This window comes from Ovis aries, chromosome 6 (genome assembly GCF_016772045.2).
Source record: "Ovis aries strain OAR_USU_Benz2616 breed Rambouillet chromosome 6, ARS-UI_Ramb_v3.0, whole genome shotgun sequence".
NCBI classification, from domain to species: domain Eukaryota; kingdom Metazoa; phylum Chordata; class Mammalia; order Artiodactyla; family Bovidae; genus Ovis; species Ovis aries.
Genome location: NC_056059.1, coordinates 102,465,359 through 102,481,322, shown reverse-complemented (window position 1 = coordinate 102,481,322; position 15,964 = coordinate 102,465,359). Strand labels below are relative to the sequence as shown.

Here is a 15,964-nt window from a genome sequence, read left to right as displayed (position 1 = left end):
GGGTCGCACAGAGTCAGACACGACTGAAGCGGCTTAGCAGCAGCAGCAGCAGCAGCAGCAGCAGCAGCAGCAGCAGCAACATAGTGGATTCACTTTATCGTACAGCAGAAACAAACTCAACATAGTAAAGCAACTCTACTCCAATAAATTTTTTTTAAAAGCGGGGAGGTTGGGAGAGGGTTGGATTGGGAGTTTGGGGTTAGCAGATGCAAACTGGTGTAAATAGAATAGGTAAACAACAAAGTCCTGCTGTATAGCACGGGAAACTATATTCAGTACCCTGTGATGAACCACAATGGAAAAGAATATGAAGAAGAATGTATATATATGTATAACTGAGCCACTTTGTTGTGCAGCAGTACTTAACACAACGTGGTAATTGAACTTTATGTTGATAAAAAGTAAATTAAAAAAAAAAAAAGAAAATCATATTACCCCTTCCCTCTCATATAATAGATTTTCTGGAATTTTTTACACAAGGACTGATTAGATTAATTGTTAATTAAAATAATCTTCATGTAAAACATCTATGTGTGCCATTCTAAATTCTCTGTAATTCACCTACCTGCTCTGTTTATAAAACAAAGAATATCTTCTTAAAAAAAACAGCCAACCAACCACAACTTACTCTTCTTTTACTCTTCTTTTCTTTTAGTTCCCTTTCTCTTGATTATACAAATAGTAATTCATAGTTATTTCAAAGATGTTAGATAGTAGAAAAATAAAGAAGAAAGATCTTACATGTAGAAGCAATCACTGTGAAGATTTTAGAGCCTTTCCATGTGGTCTCTCTTGGTGTTGTTTAACATGGCTGGGAGCATTCTGTCTATGTCACTTGATCTAGATTTGTTTTGCTTAACCTCCTAACATAAACATTTCTCACTGTTAGAATGTTTACATTTTAAGAACTCCATCTGTCTCATTGTACTGTAAACTTACTTAAATTAGACTCACTTTGGGCATTTAAGTTGTTCTCAGTTTTCAGCTTTTATAAATAAGAATGCTATTATAAATAAGAATATATTTATAAATAACAGGGCTATTATAAACAGGAACATTTATAATAATAATAAAATTTTGCCAGTATTTCAGCTTATTTATTACAACACCTGCTTTTGTTTTGCTTGTTGGAAGATTTTTAACCACAGTTTCAATTTCATTATTTGTGATTGGTCTATTCATATTTCCTGTTTCTTCCTAGGTCAGTCTGAGAAGCTTGTACCTTTCTAAGAATTTGTCCATTTCTTCCAAGTTGTCCATTTTATTGGCATATAGTTGTTTGTAGTAGTCTCTTATGATCCTTTGTATTTTTGCGGTGTTGTAACTTCTCTTATTTCATTTCTATTTTTATTGATTTGAGTCCTCTTCCTTTGTTTCCTTGATGAATCTGACTAAAAGTTTATCAATTTTGTCAGTCTTCTCAAAGAAACAGCAATTCGTTTCATTGATCTCTGCTATTGTTTTCTTGGTCTCTGTTTCATTTATGACAGCTCCTTAGACTTACAGTGATGAGGCTGTGAGCCCATTATTGCCAGACATTTTCCTGAAAGATTGTATGAGTTTTCACTCCTACCTGCAGCATATGAGAATGTCTTTTTCACTCAACTCTTATTTACTAACAAGTGACATTCATTTTAAAATAGTTTTGTTTTTTTAGGAAACACAAAGTTATCTTTCTTTTTTTCAATTAAAAAAGTTTTTTTTCAGCCGAACTACATGTCATGTAGGATCTTAGTTCCCTGACCAGGGATCAAACCTGTGCACCCTGCACTTCCAGCATGAAATCTGAATCACTGGACCACCAGGGAAGTCCCTACATGTTAATTTAATGTACTTTAAAAATTACTAGTGATTACTATGTGTGTTAACTCTTTTCTGAATTTTCTTTTCAAGTATTGGGTTCTTTTTTTCTGTGCTAATATGTTTTTCCACTGGTTTCTGCAACTTTATTGAAGAAAAATAAATCAATTACTAGCAAAGCTATTAGTTGATCACTTATCCATTGACAACTTGCATTATTTATTCTGGGCTGTATTAAACAGTATATTATTGGAAGAATAGATTCATAGCTTCAAGCGTCCTATAATTTAAATGAAAATTACAAGATGTTTGAGGCCCTATTTTGGAATACAGAGGATGTTTGACTTCTAATTTGCACTGTCTGTAGAATAAAAACAGGTCATTCCTTTATTGACATATATAAAATATATCTCATTTTCTGTTCTGCTGATGCTACCAGCTCAATACTAATTCTCCAGCCACATCTGTGATGAGCATAAAGTATATCATGTTATCAGATCTCTAACAGTGGAAGGTTTAAACAAGAATGGCATGGATGCTGCTGGAATAATGCTGCTTCATTTGACATGACAACCAAGCCTCCATCTCTCTCTCCCTCAAATGATTCTTCAGCATGTTGGAACTGTGAAGAATGGTTTCAGCCTCATAGCCACATTAGAGTGAAGACTTTGGCCATATAATATGCATCTTCCATTTTTAAAAAAACTCTGACTCTTGGGCAAGTGTTCTCTTGTAACTACACAGTTTCTAAGAGCAGTTATTGTCCAAAGCTGGGAGGACTTATAAGTCTTCTCAGGTGAGTATGTGAATGAATGGAGGGAGATAAATAAAAAAGAAAATTAAAAAAGACAAGGTCTGAGAGGGGAGCAGCTGATAAGAAAATTTTTTTTAAAAATGTAACAAATTTATTCCATCTATCATGTGGGTTATTCTGACCTTAAGGCAGCATCACATGGCATACTTCTGAGTCTATTCCTGAGATACTCTGTTTTGCTTATCTCTGTGTAGATCCATGCAGGGATCTATAGTACTCAGGAATTTAGTTCAATTCAGTTCAGTCACTCAGTCATGTCCAACTCTTTGTGACCCCATGGACTGCAGCACACCAGGCCTCCCTGTCCATCACCAACTCCCGGAGTTTACTCAAACTCATGTCCATTGAGTCGGTGATGCCATCAAACCATCTCATCCTCTGTCGTCCCCTTCTCCTCCTGTCTTCAATCTTTCCCAGCATCAGGGTCTTTTCAAATGAATCAGTTCTTCGCATCAGGTGGCCAAAGTATTGGCGTTTCATCTTTAGCATCAGTCCTTCCAATGAACACCCAGGACTGATCTCCTTTAGGATTGACTGGTTTGATCTCCTTGCAGTCCAAGGGGCTCTCAGGAGTCTTCTCCAACACCACAGTTCAAAAGCATCAATTCTTCTGTGCTCAGCTTTCTTTATAGTCCAACTCTCACATCCATATATGACTACTGGAAAAACCATAGCTTTGACTAGATGAACCTTTGTCGGCAAAGTAACATCTCTCCTTTTTAATATGCTGTCTAGGTTGGTCATAGTTTTTCTTCCAAGGAGCAAGAATCTTTTAATTTCATGGCTGCAGTCACTGTCTGCAGTGATTTTGGAGCCCCCAAAATAAAAGTCTGTCACTGTTTCCATTGTTTTCCCATCTATTTGCCATGAAGTGATGGGACCAGATGCCATGATCTTCGTTTTCTGAATGTTGAGTTTTGTTTTTTTTTTTTTAGGATTGTATCATACATTTTATTTTATTTTTTTTTTATTTTTATTTTTTTCACATGGACATATCTTTATTTTATTTTATTTTTTTTTATTTTTAAAATTTTAAAATCTTTAATTCTTACATGCATTCCCAAACATGAACCCCCCTCCCACCTCCCTCCCCTAACATCTTTCTGGGTCATCCCCATGCACCAGCCCCAAGCATGCTGCATCCTGCGTCAGACATAGACTGGCGATTCAATTCACATGATAGTATACATGTTAGAATGTCATTCTCCCAAATCATCCCACCCTCTCCCTCTCCCTCTGAGTCCAAAAGTCCGTTATACACATCTGTGTCTCTTTCCCTGTCTTGCATACAGGGTCGTCATTGCCATCTTCCTAAATTCCATATATATGTGTTAGTATACTGTATTGGTGTTTTTCTTTCTGGCTTACTTCACTCTGTATAATCGGCTCCAGTTTCATCCATCTCATCAGAACTGATTCAAATGAATTCTTTTTAACGGCTGAGTAATACTCCATTGTGTATATGTACCACAGCTTTCTTATCCATTCATCTGCTGATGGACATCTAGGTTGTTTCCATGTCCTGGCTATTATAAACAGTGCTGCAATGAACATTGGGGTACATGTGTCTCTTTCAATTCTGGTTTCCTCGGTGTGTATGCCCAGAAGTGGGATTGCTGGGTCATAAGGTAGATCTATTTGCAATTTTTTAAGGAATCTCCACACTGTTTTCCATAGTGGCTGTACTAGTTTGCATTCCCACCAACAGTGTAGGAGGGTTCCCTTTTCTCCACACCCTCGCCAGCATTTATTGCTTGCAGATTTTTGGATCGCAGCCTGAATGTTGAGTTTTAAGCCAACTTTTTCACTTTCCTCTTTCACTTTCATCAAGAGGGTCTCTAGTTTTTCTTCACTTTCTGCCATAAGGGTGGTGTCATCTGCATATCTGAGGTTATTGATATTTCTCCTGATAATCTTGACTCCAACTTGTGCTTCTTCCAGCCCAGCATTTCTCATGATGTACTCTGCATATAAGTTAAATAAGCAGGCTGACAATATACAACCTTGACGTACTCCTTTCCTGATTTGGAACCAGTATGTTGTTTCATGTCCAGTTCTAACTGTTGCTTCTTGACCTGCACACAGATTTCTCAGGAGGCAGGTCAGGTGGTCTGGTATTCCCATCTCTTTAAGAATTTTCCATAGTTTTTTGTGATCCACACAGTCAAAGGCTTTGGCATAGTCAATAAAGCAGAAGTAGATGTTTTTCTCGAACTTTCCTGCTTTTTTGATGATCAAATGGATAGTGGCAACTTGATCTCTGTTTCCTCTGCCTTTTCCAAATCCAGCTTGAATATCTGGAAGTTCATGGTTCATGTACTGTTGAAACCTGGCTTGGAGAATTTTGAGCATTACTTTGCTAGCGTGTGAGATGAGTAGAATTGTGCAGTAGTTTGAGCATTCTTTGGCATTGGGGATTAGTACTCAGGATATTAGTACTCGGGGATCATCTGGGTTTCGATCTCAGAGCAGTGAACAAGTGAGTAAAAGAACTTAAGAATAGTTAAAGCAGGTGACCACTGTAATCTTAGGATTTTGAGACAAGGGCTGCCATTCCTGTTGATGTTTGGATGATAAAGTCTTTTTTGGAAAAAACATTTATTCTTTTGGCTACCTCAGTTTTATTGATAGTTGCAGCTCTCAGGTTCCTTGCTACGTCACGTGTATCCTTTGTTGCGGTGTGCAGGCTCTCTAGCTGTGGCACACAGACTCCAGAGCGCCCAGCGTTCACTGGTTATGGCATGTGGGCTCCCTAGTTGGGGCTCACGGGCTCCAGAGTACATGGACTCTGTTGCTCTATGACATGTGGGATCTTAGTTCTCTGACCAGGAATCAAACATGTGTCCCCTATATTGCAAGGTGGATCCTCAACCACTGGATCACCAGGGAAGATCTCGATGATAAATTCTTAGGGTAAATGTAGCCTTAGGTGGTTTGAAGAGGTAGTGTTAGGCAAATGAATTGTCAAAAAGAATATACCACCTTGATATGGACTGTCATTAGGTCCCATAATTGTGGCCAATGAAACATCATCCCCAGCTTGACCTGCAGAACATTGTGCTGGAGGGTCATGGGCCAGATCACTAAAGTGAAAGTTGTTCAGTCGTGTCCTACTCTTTGTGATTCCATGGCTGTAGCCCGCCAGGCTCCAATGTCCATGTGATTCTCCAGGCAAGAATAATGGAGTGGGTAGCTGTTCCCTTCTCCAGGGGATCTTCCCAACCCAGGGATTAAATCCAAGTCTCCTGCATTACAGGCGCATTCTTTACCATCTGAGCCACGAGGGAAGCCCCCAAATCACTAAGTTCCTTATTAATTCATTACCTTAGTCTGTGCTTTCTGTCTGGCTCCTCAGTGTCAGTGTCTGACAGTGTCTCCTCCTATCTCAGTGTCTGCTCAAAGGTCTGACCCAAACTCTTGATTATCTGGGTGCTAGGGTTGTCTCTTCGTCTCACACCGGCTCTGCCAGACACAGGCACAGAGGGCCTTGGAATCTCCTAAAACTGTGGCTGTAGCCTCCTCCCTGCCCGCCTGACAACTGGTGTCTCCCTGGCCCTATGTACTCATACACACAACACGAGGTGATAGTATTTTTATTTTTAAGGTTTGTTTTTTTGGTCATACCATGTGGCTTGTGGGATCTTAGTTCCCTGACCAGGGACTGAACCCAGGCCACAGAAGTGAAAGCCTGGAATCCTAACCACTAGGCTACCAGGGCACTCTGTAGGATTATCTCAGTTCAGTTCGGTCGCTCAGTCGTGTCCGACTCTTTGTGACCCCATGAATTGCAGCATGCCAGGCCTCCCTGTCCATCACCATCTCCCAGAGTTCACTCAGACTCACGTCCATCGAGTCCGTGATGTCATCCAGCCATCTCATCCTGGGTCGTCCCCTTCTCCTCCTGCCCCCAATCTCTCCCAACATCAGAGTCTTTTCCAATGAGTCAACTCTTCGCATGAGGTGTCCAAAGTACTGGAGCTTCAGCTTTAGCATCATTCCTTCCAAAGAAATCCCCGGGTTGATCTCCTTCAGAATGGACTGGTTGGATCTCCTTGCAGTCCAAGGGACCCTCAAGAGTCTTCTCCAACACCGCAGTTCAAAAGCATCAATTCTTTGGCGCTCAGCCTTCTTCACAGTCCAACTCTCACATCCATACGTGACCACAGGAAAAACCATAGCCTTGACTAGACGGACCTTAGTCGGCAAAGTAATGTCTCTGCTTTTGAATATGCTATCTAGGTTGGTCATAACTTTTCTTCCAAGGAGTAAGCGTCTTTTAATTTCATGGCTGCAGTCACCATCTGCAGTGATTTTGGAGCCCCCCCAAAAAAGTCTGACACTGTTTCTACTGTTTCCCCATCTATTTCCCATGAAGTGATGGGACCAGATGTCATGATCTTCGTTTTCTGAATGTTGAGCTTTAAGCCAACTTTTTCACTCTCTTCTTTCGCTTTCATCAAGAGACTTTTTAGCTCCTCTTCACTTTCTGCCATAAGGGTGGTGTCATCTGCATATCTGAGGTTATTGATATTTCTCGCAGCAGTCTTGATTCCAGCTTGTGTTTCTTCCAGTCCAGCGTTTCTCATGATGTACTCTGCATGTAAGTTAAATAAGCAGGGTGACAATATACAGCCTTGACGTACTCCTTTTCCTATTTGGAACCAGTCTGTTCCATGTCCAGTTCTAACTGTTGCTTCCTGACCTGCATACAGATTTCTCAAGAGGCAGGTCAGGTGGTCTGGTATTCCTATCTCTTTCACAATTTCCCACAGTTTATTGTGAGCCACACAGTCAAAGGCTTTGGCATAGTCAATAAAGCAGAAATAGATGTTTTCTGGAACTCTCTTGCTTTTTCCATGATCCAGCGGATGTTGGCAATTTGATCTCTGGTTCCTCTGCCTTTTCTAAAACCAGCTTGAACATCAGGGAGTTCACAGTTCACGTATTGCTGAAGCCTGGCTTGGAGAATTTTGAGCATGACTTTATCAGCATGTAAGATGAGTGCAATTGTGTGGTAGTTTGAGCATTCTTTTGCATTTCCTTTCTTTGGAATTGGAATGAAAACTGACCATTTCCAGTCCTGTGGCCACTGCTGAGTTTTCCAAACTTGCTGGCATATTGAGTGCAGCACTTTCACAGCATCATCTTTCAGAATTTGAAACAGCTCAACTGGCATTTCATCACCTCCACTAGCTTTGCTTGTAGCGATGCTTTCTAAGGCCCACTTGACTTCACATTCCAAGATGTCTGGCTCTAGATGAGTGATCACATCATCATGATTATCTGGGTCATGAAGATCTTTTTTGTACTGTTCTTCCATGTATTCTTGCCACCTCTTCTTAATATCTTCTGCTTCTGTTAGGTCCAGACCATTTCTGTCCTTTATCGAGCCCATCTTTGCATGAAATGTTCCCTTGGTATCTCTAATTTTCTTGAAGAGATCTCTAGTCTTTCCCATTCTGTTGTTTCCCTCTATTTCCTTGCATTGATCGCTGAAGAAGGCTTTCTTATCTCTTCTTGCTATTCTTTGGAACTCTGCATTCAGATGCTTATATCTTTCCTTTTCTCCTTTGCTTTTCACCTCTCTTCTTTTCACAGCTATTTGTAAGGCCTCCCCAGACAGCCATTTTGCTTTTTTGCATTTCTTTTCCATGGGGATGGTCTTGATTCCTGTCTCCTGTACAGTGTCACGAACCTCATTCCATAGTTCATCAGGCTCTCTATCTATCAGATCTAGACTCTTAAATCTATTTCTCACTTCCACTGTATAATCATAAGGGATTTGATTTAGGTCATACCTGAATGGTCCAGCAGTTTTCCCTACTTTCTTCAATTTAAGTCTGAATTTGGCAATAAGGAGTTCATGATCTGAGCCACAGTCAGCTCCCGGTCTTGTTTTTGTTGACTGTATAGAGCTTCTCCATCTTTGGCTGCAAAGAATATAATCAATCTGATTTTGGTGTCGACCATTGGTGATGTCCATATGTAGAGTCTTCTCTTGTGTTGTTGGAAGAGGGTGTTTGCTATGACCAGTGCATTTTCTTGGCAAAACTCTCTTTGTCTTTGCCCTGCTTCATTCTGCATTCCAAGGCCAAATTTTCCTGTTACTCCGGGTGTTTCTTGACTTCCTACTTTTGTATTCCAGTCCCCTATAATGAAAAGGACATCTTTTTTGGGTGTTAGTTCTAAAAGATTTTGTAGGTCTTCATAAAACCGTTCAACTTCAGTTTCTTCAGCGTTACTGGTTGGGGCATAGACTTGGATAACTGTGATATTGAATGGTTTGCCTTGGAGATGAACAGAGATCATTAATTGATTTTATTAAAGTACAGTTGATTTACAATGTTGTATATCAGGATTCTTCCATGTTTGAATGCACATCTCTCAGCCAAGATGAATTTCACCAAAGAGGCCTATGGGTAGTTAGCATCATTTAGCATCACTGCCCTTTTGACCTCCAAGGAGCAGTTCTGCACATATGTAGTCGGGGAGGTCTTCTGACTTACAGAACGAGAAATATGTGGTCTCCCATCTGGGTAGGGCACAACCTCCTCCCTAATCATCCTATTTTCATATTGGATTGTCTACCCTGAGGGGGCCCATCTACCTCCTGCCTCAAATCTCTGAGAGACGTAGACCCTGAGAAATCTTTATTGGGAAGACATAAGGTCTGTTTTCTGTAGCTTCTTCAGGCTGGCAAGGGGCTTTAGACCCTACCTAGTTGGGGGTCATGGAGCTCTTTCCCTGTCTCGTTAAAGGCCCTCAGGGTGAATTACATTGTTATTTTGACAAGATCTGCTCTGGGGAGTGTCTGGAGTCCCTGTATCACCATTGTCCTGTGATGCCCGAGAAAACAAAGTAAATAGTTTGATTGGAGAGGCAGAAGCTAACGACTAGTAAAAGATTATTATAATCAGAGACTCAAACAAGGGTAGATATCTGGTTATACAAAGTCAGCATATGTTTGTTAATCTCAGGCTTAAAATTTTAGTATTTTTCTATTTTTCTAGTAATTCTCTATTTCTAAAATGGAAGGTCTGATCCTGTTGGTCCCAGGCCTTCTTCTTGGACTGAAAGGTCTTAGTTTCAAATTTGCAACAAGTATGGAAGACAGAAGAGCACTAGGCAAAATGTAACATAAATTAGTGTATTAAAAAGCAGAGACATAACTTTGTTGACAAAGGTCCATATAGTCAAAACTATGGTTTTTCCAGTAGTCTTGTACGGATATGAGAGTTGGACCATTAAGAAGGCTGAGCACTGAAGAATTGATGCTTTCGAACTGTGGTGCTGGAGAAGAGTCTTGAGAGTTTCTTGAAGGAGATCAACCAGTCAATTCTAAAGAAAGTCAACCCTGAATTTTCACTGGAAGGACTGATACTGAAACTGAAACGCTGCCAATACTTTGGCCACCTGATGTGAAGAGCTGACTCATTTGAAAAGACTCTCATGCTAGGAGAGATTGAGGGCAGGAGGAGAAGCGGGCAACAGAGGATGAGATGGTTGAATGGTATTACCTACTTAATGGACATGAGTTTGAGCAGACTCTGGGAGACAGTGGAGAAGAGGGAAGCCTGGCTTGCTGCAGTCCATGAGGTTGCAAAGAGCTGGACATGACTTAGTGAACAACAAGGCATAGAAAAACCAAGGCAATCAATAGCTTCATAGTAGCACCAGTCAGGGACATATTTAAATCACCCACCATGGACACAGAAGCTCAGTCAATTCTCAGAGCAAGGGTCAGAGAAAGAAGAGAATAATTATCTAAATCTGCCAGAGCATGTCAAATATTCTGTAAGTGGATTGAAGTCCTGGGAGGCAAAAGGAAGATAGTAGCTATGGATACTTAGCCTAGGGTCTTAAGGATTTTTTTTTCTCTTTTTCCTTTTGTACTTTTTGAACAGTAGTTTCAGGAATTTTCAGGTTCTGGGTCCTGTGGATCCTGGAGAAAGGGGTGGATATCTATATCAACTATATCACAGAGATAGTTGGAATGTGGGTCTTCAGGTTCCTGTAATATATCAGCAGAGAACAGGTTTAATCCTGGACAGATGAGCCCAGCTGGAAGCCACTGGAGTTTAACTGTCATAGGAGCGCACAACAGGCCTCGGTAAGGACCTTTCCATTTTGGGAGTAGCTAGTCGCTGGGGGACTCATTTTTCCAGGTCTATAAGAGTACCCAGTCTCCAGGTTTTACAACAGGGTGACTCAGACGGTCATCTGCAGCAGGCTGTACTTGGTTGCCATATTCTTGTGTGGCCTTCTGGACCTGGTCCAGATTTATAATGTGTTAATATTTAAGATGAGCCAGGGTTTCTTGATCAGTTAGCATGTCCAGAGTAAGGAATGGCCTTCTGTCGGTCATTTCAAAAGGGCTTAACTTGGTGGTGGTTCTAGGAGCTGCCCTGATCCTTAATGGGCTGTTGGCAGCAGGTGATACCACAACTCTGACATATCTTGACAGAGTTTGCCCAAGGTTTTCTTTAGTGTGTGATTAACCTATTCCACTTTTCCTGAGGACTGAGGTCTCCAGGACAAATGGAGGTGGTATTTAATTCCTAAAGCCTGTGAAAGCTCTTGCGTGACCTTTGTTACAAATGAAGGTTCATTGTCGCTCTGAAGGTGATGAGGCAACCCGACTCTAGGAATAATTTCCTTTAGGAGCAACTTAGCCACTTCAATTGCCTTCTCTGTTCTAATGGGGACGGCCTCTATCCACCCAGTAAAGGCATCCATAAAGACTAGTAAGTATGTGAAGCCCTGAAAAGAGGGCATCTGAGTGAAATCTAATTGCCTGTCCTTTCCTGGGTGAGTCCCTCATCACTGGACTGGGCTAGCAAGAAGGGGAGGCTTGAGGGTACCTCCTGGATTATGGGTGGCACAAAGGGCACAGGCTCGAGTAACTCTTACCGTTGTCACCAGGAGCCCTTTCCCTGTAAAACGTCGGAAAACAATCATAGACCTTGCATCTCCCCTAGATGGAGAGAATCATGTAGCCTTTTACTAATTTTCCACTGGTCAGAGACAGAGAAGAGCGATTTCTGATCTGTGTGCCGCCAGCCATCTGCTTCCTTAGTTCCTTTTCTAGGACCTGGGTGAACAAGTGTGGGCTGTCCTGAAACCCCTGAAGCAATACTGTGCAGGTCTATTGTATTTGACCTCAGTTGGGGTTAATCCACTTGAAGACAAACAGATAGATGATGAGGAATGAACTGGGATGCAAAAGAAGGCATCCTTAAGGTCGAGTACAATAAACCGTTTAGCGTCCTTAGGGATTTGCGTTAATATGATGAAAGTGAAAGAGGAGAGTGAAAAAGTTGGGTTAAAGCTTAACATTCAGAAAACTAAGATCATGGCATCTGGTCCCATCACTTCATGGCAAATAGATGGGGAAACAGTGGAAACAGTGTCAGACTTTATTTTGGGGGGCTCCAAAATCACTGCCAGGTGGTGACTGCAGCCATGAAATTAAAAGATGCTTACTCCTTGGAAGGAAAGTTATGACCACCCTAGATGGGATATTCAAAAACAGAGACATTACTTTGCCAACAAAGGTCCATCTAGTCAAGGCTATGGTTTCTCCAGTGGTCATGTATGGATGTGAGAGTTGGACTGTGAAGAAAGCTGAGCGCCAAAGAATTGATGCTTTTGAACTGTGGTGTTAGAGAAGACTCTTGAGAGTCCCTTGGACTGCAAGGAGATCCAACCAGTCCATCCTAAAGGAGATCAGTCCTGGGTGTTCATTGGAAGGACTGATGTTGAAGCTGAAACGCCAATACTTTGGCCACCTAATGCGAAGAGCTGACTCATTTGAAAAGACTCTGATGCTGCGAGGGATTAGAGGCAGGAGGAGAAGGGGATGACAGGGGATGAGATGGCTGGATGGCATCACTGACTTGATGGACATGAGTTTGGGTAAACTGTGGGAGTTGGTGATGGACAGGGAGGCCTGGCGTGCTGTGATTCATGGGGTCACAAAGAGTTGGACACGACTGAGTGACTGAACTGAACTGAACTGGAGGATTGGCCATGAGGGATGTATAGGGACCACCACTTCGTTTACTGCTGTCAGGTCTTGTACCATCCTGTATTCCCTGTTTGGCTTAACAACTCATAGAGTAGGAGTGTTGTACAGAGATGGCAGAGCACCAAGAGGCCATGCCTTAGGAATTTATCTATGAGGGGTTGTAAACCCTTCTTCATTTCCAACTTTATAGGATATTGTCTGTTGTTAGGATAGGCAGTTTCTGGCCTAAGGCTAATTCTTACAGGTTGGGTGTTCATGGCCCTTCCAGGGGTTCCTTTGTCCCAAACAGAAGCGTCTATTGCCTATAGGATATGGCTGGAAGTAGAATCTTGCTCTTATGGCTGGTGTGTCTTAGAGTCAAGATAAGGGGCTGCTTAGGACCTTTTAACCAGAGAGTGACCCTGAGGGAGCTCAGAAGGTCCTTTCCCAGGAGTGGGGTAGGACACTGAGGCACAGCTGGAAAGTCATGCAAAAATCAAACGTTGTTCAAATTGGCAAGTGAGAGGCCCAGTGAAGTCATGAGTGCCCGGCTTTCTGTCGACACCAGTCGCAGTACAGCTTTTGGAGCAAAGAGGTCCAGTGTTAGAAATTAAGACAGAGTAAGTGGCTTCCATATCAATTAGGATATCGATTTTCATATCTGTCACGTCAAGGACTACCCAGGGCTCCTCAGTGGATATAGATGTCTTGTTGGGGAGAACTACCGGAATCCCCAGGCCACCTCCCTCCTGTAGCATGGCCATCTCGGGAGCACACTGCTTCCCCTTCAGGACTGGGGGCACCCCCTCTTCCAGTGATCTGTTTGTTTGCATGTTGGGCATGGCCCCAGGAGTTCTTTCTGCCAATCTCAGCGGCCTGTTGGCTTGCGTTTTAGCATTCTCCCTTGCTGGTCTTATCTCCAGATGGATAGTCAGACTTTCTTGGCCCCCTTGGGTTGTTCTGAGGTCACAAGGCATGCCTGACAGCAACAACTATCAACTTTGCATGAACCCTGGCCTGTCTTTCTTCATGTTGGGTTCTATCCTTCTCTGAGCTTGATCTTGATTATTAAAAACCCAAAGGTCACTCTAAGAGCTGGGAGATGGGCGTTTGTGGGCCAAACTGTAACTTTTGGAGCTTCTGCCTAATATCAGGGGAGGCCTGGCCCAGCAAGGACTGACCTTCAGCAGAGGAGGGGGTCTGTGTTAGTATGTTTCCTTAAATGGCTCCTCAAGCCACCCATGAAAGAGGGCTGGATTTTCTCTTTTTTCTTAGGTCATTTCTTTAATCTTTTCGTAGTTAACTGACTTTTTGATATACTTTCTCATCCTTTCTAATGCACACTGGATCATGTACTTCCTGATTTCTATTCCCTCCTGGGAATTATAATTCCAAGAGAGGCTTTTCAGGGTGACCAAGACAGGGATCTATACGGCATTGTTCTGGATTCCCGTTGTAACTTAAAAGGGAAACATTCACTGTGTCCAGAACCCTTGATGTCTTGTGAATAGATGACCAGGGTGTCCCTCAAATTCCTTGCAGCAGGAAGCCCCTTAGGTGGCACCAATCTTGACTTCCTCAGCCTGCCACTGAAGACTGGTTTGCATCTCCCACTGCTGAGGCCACTGCATGGGTAGGAAGAACCACTGAGTGATCTTAAGCTGTTCAAATACAAACTCTTACAATGAAAATTCAGTTGATGGGAAATAAGCAATTTCTGAAAAAAAAAAATTCTAAGAGGGTTCCTGATTTAAGACTGCTTCTCCACCCATAGCATAATGCTCGGGTTGGTCTTTGGCAAGCTGGTCAGCCTACCCCTGGGCTGCTTCCAGATTCTTCATTTTCCCTCATGGGTACAAGCAGATAGATAGGACTACCTGAACATCCTTCCAGGTTAAATCATAGACCAGCCTTAAGACATGAAACCCTTCAACAAACTTACTAGGGTCTTCAGTTTCTGTGTGCATTGGACTAAGCCAGTTAAAGAGAAAGGCACATGTAATCTGATTGGCCCTTTGCCATCGCCACTTCCCTAAGAGGGGCATACTTCCCCTTATCCTGGTGATAGGAAGCTCCACTGTGAGTTACCCGAGAGGGCCTCGTCTCTCTTTCTTGGGATAACAATGTATGGAGGGACATTGGGAAGGTGGAGTTTGGGTCAGTCAGAGGGACCAGGAGAAGTAGGTGGCTCCGGAGATGCAGAGATACTGTCAGAAGTAGGAGGAGCTCGGTTTTCCCCCTGAAAGATAAGAGAGCTGAGAAGAGGATCATCTGAAATGTCAAGAGTGTCTTCTGCTGGTTCCCAGGCTTTAAATTACAAGAGTTGTATAGGGCAGGGTTTGGGTAAAGGATCATGGAAGCCTTTATAGAGAACCTGACCTCACCTCATTTTCCCATCCTGTGGCAAAAATCCAATTGCAGAATGGTGTTGTAATTGAGAGATCAACTTTCAGGCCATTTTTCTACATTTCCCAACTTACACAAGGCCAAGCCCTGTTAGAGTAGAATTTAAGTTTTTCCTTTTTTGGCCCATCCATTAAAATATTTCCAATTCTTAAGGATATACTGCAGAGGTGTCTCTTCTGGCTTGGAGGGGGATTCTCGCATGTTGAGAAACCTACAGCAAAGAATGAGAGAGCACTCTGAAAATGGAATCCAGTATCCCAGAAACATTTAACAGGAGGCTTTAACCTGAAGGAGTTCCGGGTGTCCCTCAAATTCCCTTTGAATTTGATGGGGGTTCAGGCATCCTTTACTGTCCCACTGATTGCTGACCAGACACGTCTGGCCTTCCTTGTGAATATGCAAAGCTCCTCCCTCAGCACGGCCAGAGAAGGGCTTTTGAACCAGTTCAGACTGGTTGCCTGGACTTTCCTTGGGAAGGATCCATTATCTATAGAGTTCATGTCCTGTGATAAGTTTTCCTGTGCTGGGGTGTATTCCTCATGACTGAGCATCTGTGATGTTTATGATTTGGGATTCTGGGTAGCAGCCAGTCTGATAGGCTGTCCATAATAGGGTATGTAGACTGCCAAGGCCTGGCGTGAAGAGACCCAATAGATGCAAAGAAGAACCCTCGAGGAAATTGGAGTTGGGCGCAATGGAAGATGGCACGGGGTTCAAGGCTTGAGGGCTGAAAGGCAGAGAAATTCTCAAAGTGGATTTCTGGGCGTTGAGTGAGGTGAGAGACTAGACAACAGAAGAACCCCAAATCATTTTCTCTGTCTTCCTGGCAGCTGAGATACGATCGAGAATCATCTGACAATTTTGTCTGACATAGAGAGCACCAGGGATACAGTTAAGGAATGATATCTAGGAAATCCTTCCCTAGAAGGGCACAGCAA

The 15,964-nt window shown here is 42.5% G+C and overlaps 2 protein-coding genes across 2 annotated transcripts in view; both read left to right on the top strand.

Moving 5' to 3' along the window:
* C6H4orf36 (chromosome 6 C4orf36 homolog) overlaps positions 1-15,964 on the top strand; it is a 48,506-nt gene that overhangs the window by 20,841 nt on the left and 11,701 nt on the right. The window lies entirely within an intron of this gene.
* SLC10A6 (solute carrier family 10 member 6) overlaps positions 10,628-15,964 on the top strand; it is a 39,790-nt gene continuing 34,453 nt past the window's right edge. Inside the window, exon 1 of the mRNA XM_042251612.2 lies at positions 10,628-10,724. The gene's annotated coding sequence lies outside the window, so the exon portion shown is untranslated. The remainder of the gene's footprint in view (positions 10,725-15,964) is intronic.